General features: G+C 38.1%; 1 protein-coding gene across 1 annotated transcript in view; it reads right to left on the bottom strand.

Moving 5' to 3' along the window:
• The window catches only part of LOC123671676, a 111,494-nt gene that overhangs the window by 66,963 nt on the left and 26,009 nt on the right, over positions 1-18,522 (bottom strand). Inside the window, exon 2 of the mRNA XM_045605637.1 lies at positions 13,841-13,884. The gene's annotated coding sequence lies outside the window, so the exon portion shown is untranslated. The remainder of the gene's footprint in view (positions 1-13,840; positions 13,885-18,522) is intronic.

Below are 18,522 nucleotides of genomic sequence, written 5' to 3'. Positions count from 1 at the left end.
CTGGATGGCAGTTTTTTAGGGTTTGATCTTTTGGGGGAATATCCAGAATCTAACATTTTTTATGTATGTTATAGATATTTATTTACCACACGTCATTTAGAAATGGTTAAAAAAAGAGGAAAGCAATGACGTGAAGTTAGATACTTTTGAACGTTCATTCGTTCAGACGTCGATTACACCCTTGAGGTATACTTATAAAGGGTGTTTTTTTAGAGCTATAGAACTTCAAATTGCAATAAAACAACGATGGATTATTCGATTGACTTTTTCCAACATTTGTAGCCGTATATCGGCAATAACACGGCGAATGTTGTCTTCCAAATGGTCAAGGGTTTGTGGCTCATCCGCATAGACCAATGCCTTTACATAGCCTCACAGAACTAGTCTAGCGGTGTTAAATCACAAGATCTTGGAGGCCAATTCACAGGTCCAAAACGTGAAATTAGGCGGTCACCAAACGTGTCTTTCAATAAATCGATTGTGGCACGAGCTGTGTGACATGTTGCGCCGTCTTGATGGAACCACAGCTCCTGGACATCATGGTTGTTCAATTCAGGAATGAAAAAGTTAGTAATCATGACTCTATACCGATCACCATTGATTGTAACGTTCTGGACATCATCGTTTTTACGGACCAATGATTCCACCAGCCCATAAAGCGCACCAAACAGTCAGTTTTTCTGGATGTTACGGTGTTTCGACATACACTTATTACACTTAGCTTCACTCCAAATGCGGCAGTTTTGTTTGTTGACGTAGCCATTCAACCAGAAGTGCGCTTCATCGCTAAACAAAATAAAATGGACGTAGTGCGCGATACGTATTCCGCACAGAACCATTATTTTCGAAATGAAATTGCACTATTTGCAAGCGTTGTTCAGGCGTGAGTCTATTCATGATGAATTGCCAAACTAAACTGAGAATAAATCACTTGACAGTTGTTGAATCGGTCTTCATCTTGAACAGTAATGCCAACTTAAAGTTATATACCTCGAAAAAAAATAGGTTATTAGACCTATCTCTCTGCATCATCATCCAAATTGGTTAAAATTATGCATGAAATAATATTATTGAATTGAGATTCCACTCGCAGCAATATTCAAAAAATTTGAAATGCCAAATTCTCCTCTCAAACTCGACAGCATACGAGTTGATTGAATAATTCCCGGCGTTTCTGACCCAACCCTTCATGCAGAATTCAAAACCAAAAACTTTCCCACACAAACCCAACTCCCGCGGTCCATCAGATGAGAATCATCCAGCATCCCAGCGGCCTCGAAGCGGACGAAGTACAGCAGGAACAGTTCCCTGCTGACCCACGGGTTCGCCCGTTATACACGATTATTATTTCAGAAAGTTAACGGGCGTTTACCAAGTTTCGTTATAAATAGGATACCCCCTAGCTAAGCTAGCAGAAGACGGGCTGGAGTTATGGCCCAACTTTCCCTAATTTTGCCCCGGCAACTTCCACATATATCTCGTCTCTAGTTATTCACATCGTAGATCTCTATAATTCAGGGGCATCTTCGATGTCAGAGTCGAAAATGGGAGATACGGGAGATGTCGTGGCTCAGGACGAGTTTGGGTGGGTTTTGAATTATTTGGTGATGTAAAGAATGGGGGAATTACTGATAATGACGTGAACTCAGGAGCTTGTCAACTCAGGAGCTCAAAGTTTTTCATTAGTTTTACCATTACCGGCTGAGAAGGTTCTTCACGACCTCCCACAAGTGCTTTGTTTTTGAGAAACGTGATTGCAAAATTGTTCATCATTTCTGTAGTAAATATCAACAATTTCAATGCGTTGTTTAAGCTTGTATCGTCCTTGTTTTAGTTGATAGCGTAGTTTTTACTTGTGAAATCTCAAAAGATGACAGCTTCAGAAGTGACAGCTACCCAGATAGCGAGATGTTCAAAATTATCTGGATGAGGTATTTCTCTCCTTTTCAGCCATCTTCCTTTTGTTGACCTTGATTTTTCCTCAACTCCTTCATAATTTACATCTTTACACAAGTTTCAAATTTAGGGATCGATTGACTAATAAGCAGGCTTTCAGAACAGCAACAATTTCTATCTCAGGTTCTATACCATGTTCAATCATTCTCAAAAAGACCGTTCACCATTTTGACAAACCTCCATGAGATACTCGGGCATCACTTCGAGAGAACTTATAACTAGGTTTCCTAGAAACATTAACCTTCGCTTGAAAATAATGAATTAAGCTGATTCCGCATTCAAATCAGACTTTAAACGATTCAGAATGTGCAGAAGGTCCACAATATTTTGAAGCTCAACCAATGAAAGCTACATGTGCTGTTTTATGTTGGATGAAGGAAATTTTACGAATCTTTTTTCTTAGTGAAGTCCGAGTGCGTTTCATCAAAGTAATCTCCTTTTTTTGAGATCCCATGCAGAACTGATGTCTACAGTATCTCTCTCAAAACCAACAGGAAACTTTGTCGCAGAAATGTTCAGTCATGGCCTTTTCTCACGTCAAGATGCTCATATAGTTATCATGAGCTGACATTTTGTACCTCATGCTATAGGAATTTGCAGAGTTACTCATTAGTATTTGGAAAGACTAAACAACTTTTCAAGTCTCCAATCAAAGCACTGAACTCACATATCATCGATTCTAAGAAGTTTTTGAAGTGCCGAAGAAAACTATGTAGAAAAATGGAATAGGCAAGAATAACAAGGTCTTTTTAGCCTGGATTCCCGGTTACTCGGGAATTAGAGGTAATGAAGAGGCTAACACACTCCAGAAAAGGAGCACAAACTCTTTTCATCGGCTCGGAACTTTTCTGTGGTATTGGCAAAAGTACCAAAAAGGAATAGTTTTCAGGGAGGGAAAAAAACGAAAGAGAAACAACACTTTGGCGGAAACTCCCTGGGTTGAAAAGCATTCCAAAAAGTCTCTTCTAAACTTTGACACTGCGAGTCCAGAAAGTATCTTGATCTTAGTAAGAATATACTACACCTCCTCACTGTATTCTTCATAGGGCATTATCGCCTTAGGAAATACCTCATGAAAATGGGTCTCGCAGATAATGACGAGTGCAGATTTTGTGGGGAGGAGGAAGAAACTTCGGAATACCTGGTGACGGAATGCCTCGCCATCTCTAGCGAACACAAAGAATGCTTCAGAACAGAAACTTGTAGACGTGAGGAAGTAGCCTCCTTGAAGCCATCCCAGATACTGGACTCATTAGAACTCTGAAACTGGAAGGCGAGCTGTAGATCACGTTATGACGATAATAGCTCTGATGAGGGGCACAATAGACCATTAGGTCGCAGTGAAATGGAACCTCCCTAATCTATCTCTTCCCCAGTTTGTAACTCTTCCAGTATATCTTCTTTTTTGAATCTCAGGACTGCATCCTGCCCCACCCTGCATCACAAAACGACCATCTCTAATCAACTCCACCAGCTCCACTCCATATACAGGACCTGTAAATCGACAACTGAAGATATCACCGCGGTGAGACGTGGACGCAACCACTATATTTCCCTTTTATCTCATCCCCACCAGTTCATCCTGATTTACTGGCGTCCCGGGAATAACGACGCCCAGACCGGAAATAAACGACCTTTCCTAATCAAGATATTTTAATGCGGACTTTACGTCCGCTCCCATACTGGGAGTTGGTCGGACAAGATGACGTTTCTCACTTGTCGCCCGTTGTCTGGGGATATATTTCCTGATTTTACGTGAAGAACGTCATCGCTCAACGTTACCTGTAAATGGTGATTTAACGTCCTGCAGGAAGGCGATAATCGCTGCTGTATACGTGAGGGATTTATGGGAGAATGAGGATGGAGACTTTAGAACGGGATTTTTATGGCTGCTCTTTATTTTGAGACGGTGATGAAAGGGGGTTGTTTCAGGTTATGGGGCTGTATTAGTAATGATCAGGTGAGAAAGTGTTTGATTTTCATTTGCTTACGTAAAACTTGGCGTTGATGCTTGAATTTTCGAAGACAGGGGCCTCTGGCATCAAACTTCTTTGCAAATTTTTACCTAGAAATTTTTCTAATAAATTTCATTGTGAAGGACCAAGTAGCTACTTATTAGAAAAATGTCATCATCTAATTGTTCTGAATATTTCGTATTTTGTAGAATATGACCTCCTGAATAAGAAAGTCCATGACTGGTTTTCGAGAAACAGGGAGTCGAAGTTGAAAAATGGCATTTCTTTTAAGTAACAGTTCTTGTAGGAAAACATTTTGAATGAAACACTTTTGCCCAACAAATATTGCTTCTAACGGGTGTTTTTTCGAGGTATATAACTTTAAGTTGGCATTACTGTTCGAGATGGCGACCGATTTGACAGCTGTCAAGTGATTTATTCTCAGTTTGGTTTGGAAATTCATTATGAATAGGCTCAGGCCTGAACAACGCTTGCAAATAGTGCAATTTCATTTCGAAAATAATGGTTCTGTGCGGAATACGTATCGCGCACTACGTCCATTTTATTTTGTTAAGCGATGAGGCACACTTCTGGTTGAATAGCTACGTCAACAAACAAAACTGCCGCATTTGGAGTGAAGCTAATCCTCGAGTGTATGTCGAAACACCGTTACATCCAGAAAAACTGACTGTTTAGTGCGCTTTATGGGCTGGTGGAATCATTGGTCCGTACTTCTTCAAAAACGATGATGGCCAGAACGTTACAGTCAATGGTGATAGGTATAGAGCCATGATTACTAACTTTTTCATTCCTGAATTGAAAAACCATGATGTCCAGGAGCTGTGGTTCCAACAAGACGGCGCAACATGTCACATAGCTCGTGCTACAATCGATTTATTGAAAGACACGTTTGGTGACCGCCTAATTTCACGTTTTGGACCTGTGAATTGGCCTCCAAGATCTTGTGATTTAAAACCGCTAGACTACTTTCTGTGAAGCTATGTAAAGTCATTGGTCTATGCGGATAAACAACAAACCCTTGACCATTTGGAAGACAACATTCGCCGTGTTATTGCCGATATACGGCCACAAATGTTGGAAAAAGTCATCGAAAATTGGACGTCTAGATTGGACAACATCTGAGCCAGCCGTGGCGGTCATATGCCAGAAATCATATTTAAAATGTAATGCCACAAGATTATCTTGCGGATAAATAAAATTCATGTCAATCGAATAATCCATCGTTGTTTTAGTGCAATTTAAAGTTCTATAGCTCTAAAAAACAGCCTTTATTATTAAACGACGTTTGCGGTAGAACTCAATGTATAGCAATTTCTATCGAAGTATTGATTTACGTCCACTCTATCCCTTGCACAATCTAATAATTAAGTTGAAACCATCCAATATAATTCCACTATATCATCCTAACACGTTATATTAACATTCACAAGGGCCAGCCTCGTTTATACCGAACCTGCAATACCCTTAAAAGCAGTTAGTAGTCGTGTGAATTATTCCAGAACCTTTCTAAGCGCTGTTCCTGTCAGCCTCATCCTACCTTCCTCAAATTCAGAAAGGCCCTCGCACCCTCCTCGCACCTCCCCAATCTCCACCTTCTCGTTCGGCCCTTAATGGGGAACACAGAAAAACAGGTAGCCGTACAGAAACGTATTAAAGCCTTAGCAGTGCTGCCAGATATACAGATTCATTCGTATTCATACAGATTTTCGATGTGTGGCACATATTATCTCTGGACATAGATTTTGAAAGAGAATTACCTAATTTGAAGCGCAATTCGATAAATTTGACCAAGGTTCTTATCAATTTGTGAGAAGGAGTATTGTCATTTGAGAACGATTCTTCTAATTTTTGCATTCACGTTATATAATATTCACTGTTGGTGGTTTTACATTCGTTAAGATTGTCAAGGAACAGTATATTAATGTACAACTTTGCTTCCGCCGTTTTGCAATAGATGCAATAGAATGCTCTCAAATATAGGGTGTTTTTTTTCGAGGTATATAACTTTAAGTTGGCATTACTGTTCAAGATTTATTCTCAGTTTGGTTTGGCAATTCATCATGAATAGACTCACGCCTGAACAATGCTTGCAAATAGTGAAATTTCATTTCGAAAATAATGGTTCTATGCAGAATACTTATCTTGCACTACGTCCATTTTATTTTGTTTAGCAATGAAGCGCACTTCTGGTTGAATGGCTACGTCAACAAACAAAACTGCCGCATTTGGAGTGGAGCTAATCCTCAAGAGTATTCGAAACACCGTTACATTCAGAAAAACTGACTGTTTGGTGCGTTTATGGGCTGGTGGAATCATTGGTCCTTACTTCTTCAAAAACGATGATGGCCAGAACGTTACAGTCAATGGTGATCGGTATAGAGCCATGATTACTAACTTTTTCAATCCTGAATTGAACAACCATGATGTCCAGGAGCTGTGGTTCCAATAAGACGGCGCAACATGTCACACAGCTCGTGCCACAATCGATTTATTGAAAGACACGTTTGGTGACCGCCTAATTTCACGTTTTGGACCTGTGATTTGGCCTCTAAGATCTTGTGATTAACCACCGCTAGACTACTTGTGAATACCATCAGATACGTTTTTGAGGAATGTTGTCCGCTTAAACGCGTCTGTGGTGAAAAGGATTATTCAAGAGGTTGGATAACGACTGAAATTAGAGAGAGTAGCCATCATTTGAAAAATCTTTTTTGGTTACATTCCAACTTGAAAAATTTTAATTCCCTGCAATTATATAAATCTGCAAAAAGGGAATATAATCAATTACTCAATAACACAAAAAGCAATTATTATGCGAAACTAATAGAAAATTCAAGTCAAAAGAATAAAACTGTTTGGAATCTGGTCAACTTAGAAACGGGGAGGACTAAATCAAAGGATTCTGAAATCTCTTTACTTCTGGGGGAAAATTTGTGTACTGATGCAACTTTAATTGCGAAATCTTTTGCTGAATATTTTTCTACTATAACATCAATGAAGCTACATGAATACTTTGGTAAACATCTGTCTCCATCATGTACAACTTCAAAAATGCTGAATTCAAACTTCTTTTTCCATCCTGTTTCGAAGAATGAAGTTATGAATGTAATTAACAAGCTGAACAATAAAAAAAGCACAGGTATAGATTTTATTTCTACAAGATTGTTAAAGACTATAAATGAATCCATTTCTGATCATTTTGCTAGTTTAATAAATTTATCTGTATCTACGGGAAGGTTTCCAGATTGTTTAAAGAAAAGTATGGTCACTCCTGTTCATAAAAGAGGTGATCCGCAGGACATTGCAAATTATCGCCCTATATCAGTTCTCACTAACTTTTCGAAGATATTTGAGAAGATTGTGTTCAACAGAATACTCGAGTAATCACGGATTCTCAACATGGCTTCAGACCGGGACGTTCAACTGAGACAGCGGCATATTCTTTTGTCGAAATTGTCTACAGACGTCTGGATGAGGGTATGTGTGTGGCTGGGTTATTTTTTGATCTGTCTAGAGCTTTTGACTCATTGTGTTTCTCCTTCATGTTGAGTAAGTGTTATAATTTGGGATTCAGGGGTATATTTTTGGATTGGTTGAGAAGTTACATGAGTGGTCGAACTGTGAAAGTCAGAGTGAATGGTGCTAGTTCGGATGAATGTGAGGTGGTTCTGGGGGTTCCTCAGGGCTCCGTTCTGGGGCCATTGCTATTTTTACTATTCATAAATGATTTACCGGTCTGTATCGACGCAGACCAAATTACACTATTCGCAGATGATACCTCGATACTTGTCACGGCTCGGAGCCCTGAGGAGCTCACGGAGTCGACCTCATATATAATCAGGTTATTCACTGATTGGTGTAGAATGAATAAGTTAATGGTTAACGTTGAAAAAACTGTTCTTATTCATTTCGGGTTGAAAATTTGGAACAGAGAGCGCATTTCTGTGTTTTGTGGGGACATCTCATTGACATCAAGGGAGTGGACTAAATTTCTGGGAGTCTACATGGACGATGGAATGAGATGGTCTTATCATATTGACATGGTGTGCAAAAAGTTGAATTCTTCTTTTTTCGCTATAAATAAAATAAAAAATTTGTTTCCACTGACGTCTATTCTAGATGTATATTACTCTCTAAGTAATCCTCACATAGCATATAATATTTTGACATGGGGAAGCTCATCAGATTTAAACAGAGTTCTGATATGTCAGAAGAGAATAATAAGGATGATCTTCAATATACATCCTCGATCCTCCTGTCGACCATATTTCATTGAGAATAAAATCATGACAGTGACTTGTATATACATATTCAAATGCTTACTTCATATGAAGAAAAATTTTAATTCTGCTACAAAATTATCTGATTTTCATTGTTATTCCACAAGGAACACAAATGTTTTAACTCTACCTAGTCATAGAACCTCCCGGTTTGAACGTTCACCGTCTTATCAGAGCATAAAGCTCTTTAATCATTTACCAGACTGTTTCAAGAATGAAAATCAAATAAAATTCAAAATTTTAATGAAAAAATTATTGTTGAATAAATGTTATTACTCGACTGCTGATTATCTTAGCGATGGATCGTTGGAATTGTGGTCTTGTAAAGTTGAGTGATATATACCTTTGTTTTAGTCAATTGTTATATACCTATGTATTAGAAATTGTATTAATTATGACCTGTCCTATACTGTAACAGTCACAAAGGATCAATAAACTTTATTATTATTATTATTATTATTATTATTACTTTCTGTGGGGCTATGTAAAGTCATTGGTCTATGCGGATAAGCCACAAACCCTCGACCATTTGGAAGACAACATTCGCCGTGTGATTGCCGATATACGGCCACAAATGTTGTAAAAAGTCATCGAAAATTGTACGTCCAGATTGGACTACATCCGAACCAGCCGTGGCGGTCATATGCCAGAAATCATATTTAAAATGTAATGCCACAAGATCATCTTGCGGATAAATAAAATTCATGTCAATCGAATAATCCATCGTTGTTTTATTGCAATTTAAAGTTCTATAGTTCTAAAAGAATACACCCTTCACCTATGGTGAGGCAGCTATTAGTGAAAAAACGTGCCGAGAGTGGTTTCAATGCTTCAAGAACGGTGAATTTGACGTCAAAGACCAGCATGGCGCTGGAAAAGACAAGGTTCTCGAAGATGCAGAATTGGAGGCATCACTTGATCAAGACTCATGTCAAACGCAACAATAATTTTAGGATCATTGGCAGTGACAAGCCACTACAAAACGCCTGAGAGTCATGGGAATGATTCAGAAACAAGGAAATTGGGTGCCGTACGAGTTGAAGCCTAGAGATGTTAGACGGCGTTTGTTTGCTTGTGAACATCGGCTTGCAAGGCAAAGACGGAAGGGATTTCTGCATCCTATTGAAACTAGAGACGAAAAATGGGTTCATTACGATAATCCCAAGCACAGAGAATCGTGGGGATATCCCGGCCATGCTTACACATGGACGGCCCTACCGAATATTAACGGTTTCAAGGTCATGTTCAGTATTTGGTGGAACCAGATCATCGCAATGTATTAAAAGTTGTTAAAACCGACTGATACAATCACAGAGGCGATCGTCATTGAACGCAAATAATGCGTTTGAGCCAAGCATTGAAAGACAAATAGCTGCAATGAAACGAGAGACATAATAATGTGACCATGACAATGTTCAAAACCATGTTGCGAAAGCGGTCAGGACATTTTTGATAACGAATGAAGAACATTTCATAGTAAATCGTATGCAATTAAGAAACCGATAATTGAAGGAAAAATGAAAGATAGTGGCCTATTAATTAATCGGTAGGAATTATTGGATTGAAAAGTAGACGAATCTATGCCTTCATCTCAAGGACTAATCCTATAGATCCGCTTTTGATATTTTGATATACAAGTTTAAGTTGTCCGTACTACGGATAAACGACGCAATGCATCCGGCAACACTGCACCTCAGCCACTCTATTCACCGGGTTTGGCGGTCCGGCACTCAATTCCTCTGGATTTATATGCATGACGCGCTTTCGCTGCGAAAAGTGTCACACATATATCGTATCCGACGTGAAGGACCATTAGAAGAGGGCAATTCGCGCATCAGCCGGCAGTTTTCAGTTCATTCAGAACACATGTTAGCCAGCGAAATGGGATTCATAAAGCACTGCTGGTGGATGTTCACCACCACTTCGCCAGTCATTAGCATGGTAATCATTGGGCTTTTTCACTCGCTGAGTGTGTTTTTACACGCTGCCACTGGCGCTGCGAATCGAGATGGAGCACTTGGCAGGTTTGGTTCATTATAAGCGATTTTTGTTGATCAATGACTGCAGCTATGTACCCGTTCTCAGGACCTATCGCTATTATGGAACTTTTATGAAACTTTGCAAAAGTCTTTTTCGGGTTTTGTATCAAAATTGAGCTATTGTATTTTCTATGATTTCGCTCCCTTTAGAAATATAAAACTTAGCAAAAGTCTTCGTCGGGTGACTGTACCCGTATGTGCAAAGTTTCGTCCCGACCGGATATGTATTTTCAGAGATTTAGGCCATTTTGTATCAAAATCGGATGATTACATTTTCTATGACTTTGGTTCCTCTAAAATCATAAAACTTGTCAGAAGTCTTCGTTGGGTGACTCTTACTGTATGTGCAAAGTTTCGTCCCGACCGGAGATGTATTTTCAGAGATTTAGGTCATTTTGTCAAAATCGAGTTATTGTGTTTTCGAGGGTTGTGGATCATCTAAAATCAGGAAACTCGTCAAAAGTCTACGAGGGGTGACTGATATTATATGTGCAAAGTTTCGTCCTGATCGGAAAGGTATTTTAAGATATATAGGTCATTTTTACTGAAAATTGAGTTATTTCAACATCTCCCTCAATAAAATACCTAGGACTACAAGTGGACAACGAGGCAAATATGAAATAAAACTCTAACATCGCTGAAAAAAGAATAATGGTAAGAGCTAAATAAATTTGGATGCCTCACATATACAGATGAAGGAATTTGTCTGAAAAACTTCACCAATATTTACAAAACCATCTGTAGACCAATCCTAGAATATGGGCATCCATTATATGTGAATATTGCAGACTCGGTATTGAGAAAAATCTATAGAATTTGGAGACAGAACAGCACTCAGAACTATAACTCGTATAAGCCTCCACCAAATGAGCTACTATATGAAAAAACTAAAATATAGCCAATAAAGGAAAGACTAGATGCCCCGAATAGAAGATTTTCGCTCAAAATTAAAGACCTAGAGGATGTAGAGAGACCAGAAAGTATGTTCCACGGGGATCTAGTAACTGCTCTTCCCAGAAAATTTCCAACACAGAGGGTGATCGATAGATTGTTTGAATTTTATAGAATTACTGTATGTAAAATACATTTTTTCCCTTTTGATGTGTAATACACTAGGCTGAAGGTCTTCGATCGATGGCCAATAAAGAACAGTTATTATTATTATTGTATTTTCTATGGTTGTGGAGCCAAGAAATATGATTTTGGCCTTAAGTCTTCAAGTGATGACTGTGATCATACGTGCGAATTTTCATGCAGATCGTATGAATCATTGCGGAGATTTGGACCATTTTCTGTGAAATCTTATTTTCTATATTTGTTGTACTAGGAATATAAAATTTGGCTCAAGTCTTCGAGGAGTGACTGTTATCATATGTGCAGAGTTTCATTCGAATCGGATAACTAACTGCGGAGATTCAGACTATTTCTTGTCACATCAAGATAAATCAAGATTCCACTTGAAATACAAATGTGTACCAATCTCTGTTGCGATATCATAACCAAACTCCTTATTGGTTTATTGCTTATGATGATCCATCAAACATAACATAACACAATGAAAGCAAGTTCAATTTTTATAATCTTGACGTATCGCAATTATGTCCCCAAATAAAAAACTCTACATCCATTCATCTCTTTTCGTCACACTCCAAACTTATTCCATCCCTCTTCCTCTCCGTTAAACTGATTATTCCATACCCATTTTCCATCATATTCAATCACCCCATCCAATAAATACAGTCCTTTGGGGGAATCCCAACGAATTTACGTTGGATCACCATCCCGCTCACCCCCAAATCTCCCCCTTCAACCACCGCACTGCCGGATGTTGCCGTTTCGGCGTGACAAACACGCACAGAAGGCGAAATCGTAACTTGTTCTATGCTCCGACTAATTAGATTCGCCGGACTCGCTTATCGTTCAATCGGGGGAAGGGGGTAGGTAATCAATTCCATTATAGGGGTGGGTATGGAAGTTGGGCACCCCTGATGCGACGGGCAGACGTTATTTCATAGCCGGAGGGAGTTTTGGGGTGTGCGAATGTTGGTTGGGGTTGAAAATGGTTGGAGGATGACGAAAGTTGGTAGGGAGGAAAGTCTAGAACTTTACACAATATATAAAAGTTGATAATAACTTCCTCGTTTTCTGATGCAACTGTTATATCCCTAGACCCCTCGTAAGCTACGCCTATGCTTCATCTCATTACTCATTACCATTACTCAGACTATTAGAGATGAGCGATACCGTGATTTCTAGATCACGTTGTGAAACGTGAACGTTACTTTATGATATCAGTGAAATTAAAGCGTGACGTGATCACTGTTTAGGTTGCTTGTTATCAATAATTGTATGAATCACCCAAACCTTAGTTCGTTTATTTTTGCAACTCGAATTGGTCACTATTATCATTCAAAGCAAAATTAATGAAAAATTATTATGAAAACATTTATTTTTCTTACATTTTCAACTCTTTCAGATTCCTTCAGATTTAGTTAGGAACGTAACAGAAGGATATCGATTTTTCAAATGTTTCCTCAAATTTGAAGAGGTGGTTTTGAAAGATAATTTCAACTTGCATAAATTACAAGTAGCATAATTTACATCAACTTTTGTGAATAAAGCCCAAAGATTGCTGGTCTTTCGCCTATTATTATTATGACTCTGGCGTGTTTTCGTTTATTTTTTATAATACAGAGTACCATTTATTGCTTCGGTCGGCAACTTCAATATAGAAAGAATTTCTTTGGGGTTGCTCATCAAAGATAAGCATAAAATTAGAATTTTATTGCCACCACCAATTATGCAGTAATTCAGTTGTTATTATTTGTTTGTAGCAAGTATTTATTGTTTAACTAGTCCTACAAAAATACTTCCTAAAGCAGGCGAAGTTGCCTACGATGCTGGGATTGTCATAAAAATATGCAATTATGTTAGTCGAAAAAGGTTCCGAAGCAATTAAAACATCAGGCTGCCTTCATAATTTACGAATGCAACGGACGATGATAATCCCTGAAAAGATCTGTGAAATGTTCAAATGTGATCCCGTCACGCTCTGTATTCGTTTTTCAGAACCGTGACAACCTGTGACATTCTGATATCAGTGATTAAATCACAGTTCGTGAAATATCGCTCTTCTCTACAGACTACAGTGCATATGTAAAAGTATTGTAACTATGTTACAATGTCTTGCCAAGAATATTGTTACTAGACCTTTCAAAGATAATGTGAATTGTGTACATACTCCAATAATTAATGAATATTTATGTTACTGTGAATTGAATCTTACCGAATAGGATTATTATGTTAGTCTTGAATTACATGGGAACTGAAATTTAGAAGAGCAGTATAGTTTACCAATTACTCCACATGAGCTCACTCATAAAAAAAATCGTAAAAATGTTATTGTGTTATTGAACTAATAAGTATGAATTCTCATTTTTTAATTTGAAGAAATTTTCACTTTGCCTTTGGTCAAATTGGCAAAGTCTAGAAAGTATTATCATTAATTAACGAATGAGATATACTTAGTTGAAAAAAATTACCCCAAATTTGGTAGTAAATTCCGATAATAAAATATATTTCTATTTACCTCTGTTGTGAGATCTGACTCCTTCAAGAGAATACAGCTTTGACCTAAAAAAAAAGTTGAATTAATTATTTGTCGAACTTCAGCGGATTGATTTGAAATTGAACACTAGGTATTGATTTTTTCAGAGTTATCACGATTCACTGCAATCAGTTAATCTATGGACGATTTTAGAATCTTAAAATCTAGGCAATCACTGCAATAAGAGTTTAGACTGTTTAGAGGAACAAAATCTGAACCAAATCCTTCTGAAAGAAAAACTACATTTGATTTCAAAGCAACTTCCAGAATTCGGCGTTATGGAATTGGAAAGAATGGACTTTAATGTTTTATTTTCCGAATCATTGATAACAGTACATCATAGCCGAAAAAATATGTCAAACAAAAGCTTCATATGAGTATATAACAATTTGAAATCCAACACCTAAAAAAGTAAGAATTTATGAATATTTTGAAAGCATATTATTAATGAGCTGAACATTATTGAAAAGTATTTAACAAGGTCACTTAACTTCAAAGAATGATCGATACACAAACTTAGAAATTTTACTTAATCAAAGAATTCGATAGCATCAGCAAAGCAAAATCTGATTCTTTTTATCAGAAGCATCAGCCTGATTTCCTAGCTATACACTGCTAAGGGTTTTTGTCACCCTTTCACCCGAGAGTCTCAGTTGTTCGATTCAGGATATACATAAAAATATCATGTTGTTAGTAAACCCTCAAAAGTAAAGAAGCAGAAGAAAATTTCACCTGGTTCATTTTCATTGAACATTAAAATAAAAGAATTGTGCTACCCAAGATTCAAGCTCTATAAATTCACAAGTAGAGCCAGAAAATCGAGAAAAATATAGACCGATCTCCATTGTGAACTGGAAGTGTGCTCTCAGAATTCCCTCCAACCCCATGCAGGAGGGGCACTTTTATATCGAGGCAAAAGGCTCGAATTGTAACCACTTTGGCAGAAGTGATATGCCGACTCTATATCGTCCGTATTATAAATTACCGCCTTTTTCTTGTTGCGGCTTTTCACCTCGACCTGAGTTATCTTTTCCAACTCGGGAGGTTGGACAAAGGAAGTATACTCGGTAAAATCCATCTCATTCGAGCAGTGCTTCCTGCGCAAGTTTTGAAAGCAATAATTCCATTCCTGGAATCAATTTGCAACGTAAGTGGACTTCTTAAGTCGATTCCTTCTAGCTGATGAAATTGAAATGCAATTTTTCTTGGAATTTTGAGTGAAGTAGACGTTTCTGATGAAATTTAAGCTTTATTAGTTGCATAAAAGCATTCAGCGACTAAACATAATCGATTTACCAAAATAAAACGAGGACCGCACTAATGTAAAGTCAGGAGCTTTTCAGCGCTTGTTCATTCATGGGTAAATTGCTCCTTTTGAGGCCACATATATACCTATATATATTCACTTTGTCCCCAAAGGTGACCCTCGAATGTGGGAGTGCTAACTTTCCTAATATTTTGGTGAGTTTATGCTGTTGAGTTTTTTAATGCTATGCAGATGATTTTAGGAATCCTTAAGTTTTATCTGACACGTCTACATCACGTAGTACAGGTAAAAATCGCATTTCAATATATTCAACTCCAGAACTCACGTCATTGCTTTCTTAATTTTTTTAAAATTTTTTCTGTTTTTGGTCATGCGATGGAGCACATTATAACCCTGTCAGTTTCAGAGTCTTTTTGTTTGAGATTTATTGTGTTTACGGTCGGCCGGCCTGATAGAATGAAGTTTGGCGAAGGATTTGTCATAAGTTATTCAGAGCTCATCGTTTAATATCATTCTTGTCTCAATATTCGAAAATTACAGACATTGCGACAGAAGGATAGAGTAATCAGTTGGATAAAAGCGCTCAAAAAAGGAAAATTAGGGAAATGTGAGCTCATTACTTTACTTCAGTACACTTCTCGAACTTTCATTCCCTTTAATGAAATGATTACTTCGTGTTTTCGATCTATAGCACTCTTGAATTTAAATCCGCTAATTCACCTCTCATTTTCATTTGAATATCATTTGAAAAATTTCCCTTCTGGAGTAAGCTGTACCGGGTGATGAACAACAACGTTTCAATATTTTGTGAACTAATTCTAGATCTCAAAATAAGTAGAAATCTACATGGTTCTGTGAATGAGCCGTTTTGGAGATATGAGCGATTTTCGGGTTTAAAAAAATTAACTATTCCAACCAAATATGATAAATTACAGAAGATTTTCGAAGTTTCAGTGACGCAACATTTGTTCTCGATTGAAAAATGGATTCAACCAAATTCAGTGTATCGACAATGATCTTTGTCACAAATCGATGATAACCATGTCAATCGTGAATGAATTGCTCTTCCAACTGATTGACCTTCCAGCTCATTCTCCATATCTGGCCTTCAGTGATTACTTGTGTTTTTCAGAAACCAACAAATACTCCAGGGAACGAAGATTGGCAAAGACGAATCTTTGTACAGAAGAGTTAGGAGTATATGTATCACTCTCAAAGATGATTTCTTCTTCAGGTGCTATTTCCACGGAGGAAGTCGGCAATCATCATAGCTATCCTGGCCTTTGAGGCAGCTGCTCTAAAAAGTAGAGAGATAAGAAAGAAATTATTTACCTAAAGAGCTGTACCCAAAACATTCTCTCAGATTCTTCAGCCATGAAATACGTCTTCTTCCCAGGCATCTTCTATCCTCTATTTTCCTTTGCATTATAAGTCACAAGATACTGTATTTATTGTCACGTACTATGTGCCCGAGGTATTACAGCTTTCTCTCCTTAGTTATCAACTCAACTCCTTTTTTCCTACCAATTCTCCTAAGCACTTCCATGTTAGTGACTTTCTATGTTGACGAATAAAGTTGAATATTAAAGAAAAAATTTTTTTTTTCATTGGAAATGCCCTAAATCTTGAAAAACCTACAACGCATTGAAAAAAATCTTCTTGTGACGCTACGAGAAATCTGTAAGACTTCCATTTTCCACTAGGTCACCCTCAAAAGGTGTTAGCATTGAAACGCTGCCTATCCGAGCCAACCCTTCTCGAGGGTCAGCTACAAATCCCACGTCTTCTTCAGAAAATTCCCCTTTAACATTCCCTCGCTCTAGCTGTCAGACAGAAATAATAGGTTACGGATCCAGGGACGTTCGAGAAGTGGGCAAGGTGAACACAGGTTGGCATTCGAGATGCCAATCGACCCTTCCGGCGTCCTGACGCTACAAGGATGCTGCTTCCTCTCCGGCAACGTGCTTCTTTTGATAATGCAACTATTTACATGAGACGCTCGCCCTCGTCCTCTTTGGTCGTGCGCGAGGATGAAATGTCACTCATCGTTTCCCTCCTTGGAGGAGAATGGCGACATTTGTACGAGTGATTTATGCCTCTTCGGATTGACAGGGACGGATCTAGAAGGGTTTGTGACTTTGAGCTGAGAAGTTGAGAGTTTTCTGATAGGAATGATTCGAACAATTTTTAAAGGCTATTATGGCAACACCATCAATTTATTATTTTTGATCATAGAAAGATGCATACTTGGACAACGTTTATAAATATTGTGTTCTCTCAAAATCAGTGCTCATTCGTGAATAATCAGGATAATTTGACCATTAATAGACTACATTATTCAAGTAATCCAATCACTATTCGTTTTATTTGTAGACAAATTCGAGAGGAAGCCAAAACCCAAAAAAATGTTCGCAACGCAACGCTGGTTGAACTCAATCGAGGCGTCGATTGGCCTTCTGTGCCACACTAGACGCACTGTCAATTCGTGTGTACTGTAGTTCTTCTGATGGGGATTTAGAAGATTTCAATGTGAAATTGTTTCCGGCTCCCTGAATATAATTATTGTTCAAAGGTGTACAACTTTGCTTCCGCCGTTTTCGCCGAAATTCGAAGCTTTATTGTGAAAAACTGGTTATACTTTTAGGATTCAAAGTATTGTTCATCGCTGGCCACTACTTTCTTCCATCTTTCGGGCAGTGTACGAATCACGCGTTGAAAAAACTGGTCATCTCTTGAAGCGATCCACGAATCGATGCAATTTTTTACTTCTTCATAAAACCAGTGTGCCAAACAAGTGATAGTTCGAGGGAGCAACGTCTGGAGAATACGGCGGGTGGAGTAGGACTTTCCATTTCAATGTTTCCCAGTGTGTCTTAACCTTAACTCTCGGTTCAACTCGTACGGCAGCCAATTTCCTTGTTTCTGAATCATTCCCATGACTTTTAGGTATTTTGAATTGGCTTGTTGCGTCACTTCAAATGATCCTACCAATTCTTGTTGCGTTTGACAGGAGTCTTGATCAAGTGATGCCACCAATTCTGTATCTTCGAAAACCTTCTCTCTTCCTTTGCCATGCTGGTCTTCGACGTCAAAATTGCCTTTGAAACCATTCTTGGTACGTTCTTCCACTAAAAGCGGCCTCACTTTAGGTATTTGAGAGCATTCGATGAACCTCCCTCAAATGACTAGAATTTGGATCGTGAGTCGAAATCGAAAATAACTTCATAATACAGAAACAAATCGACTAATATTTCGATGACGTTATGTTTACAAAGACCTTAGCTTATTCCTTATTGTATGACATCTACGATCTATTTATTTCGACTACCACTTATCGCAACAGCCATCTATTGGAAAACGGCGGTACTAAAGAGGTACACCATATTAAGTAGTGGGT

This window comes from Harmonia axyridis, chromosome 1 (assembly GCF_914767665.1).
Source record: "Harmonia axyridis chromosome 1, icHarAxyr1.1, whole genome shotgun sequence".
Classification (NCBI taxonomy): Eukaryota; Metazoa; Arthropoda; class Insecta; order Coleoptera; family Coccinellidae; genus Harmonia; species Harmonia axyridis.
This window is presented reverse-complemented; position numbering and strand designations above follow the sequence as displayed.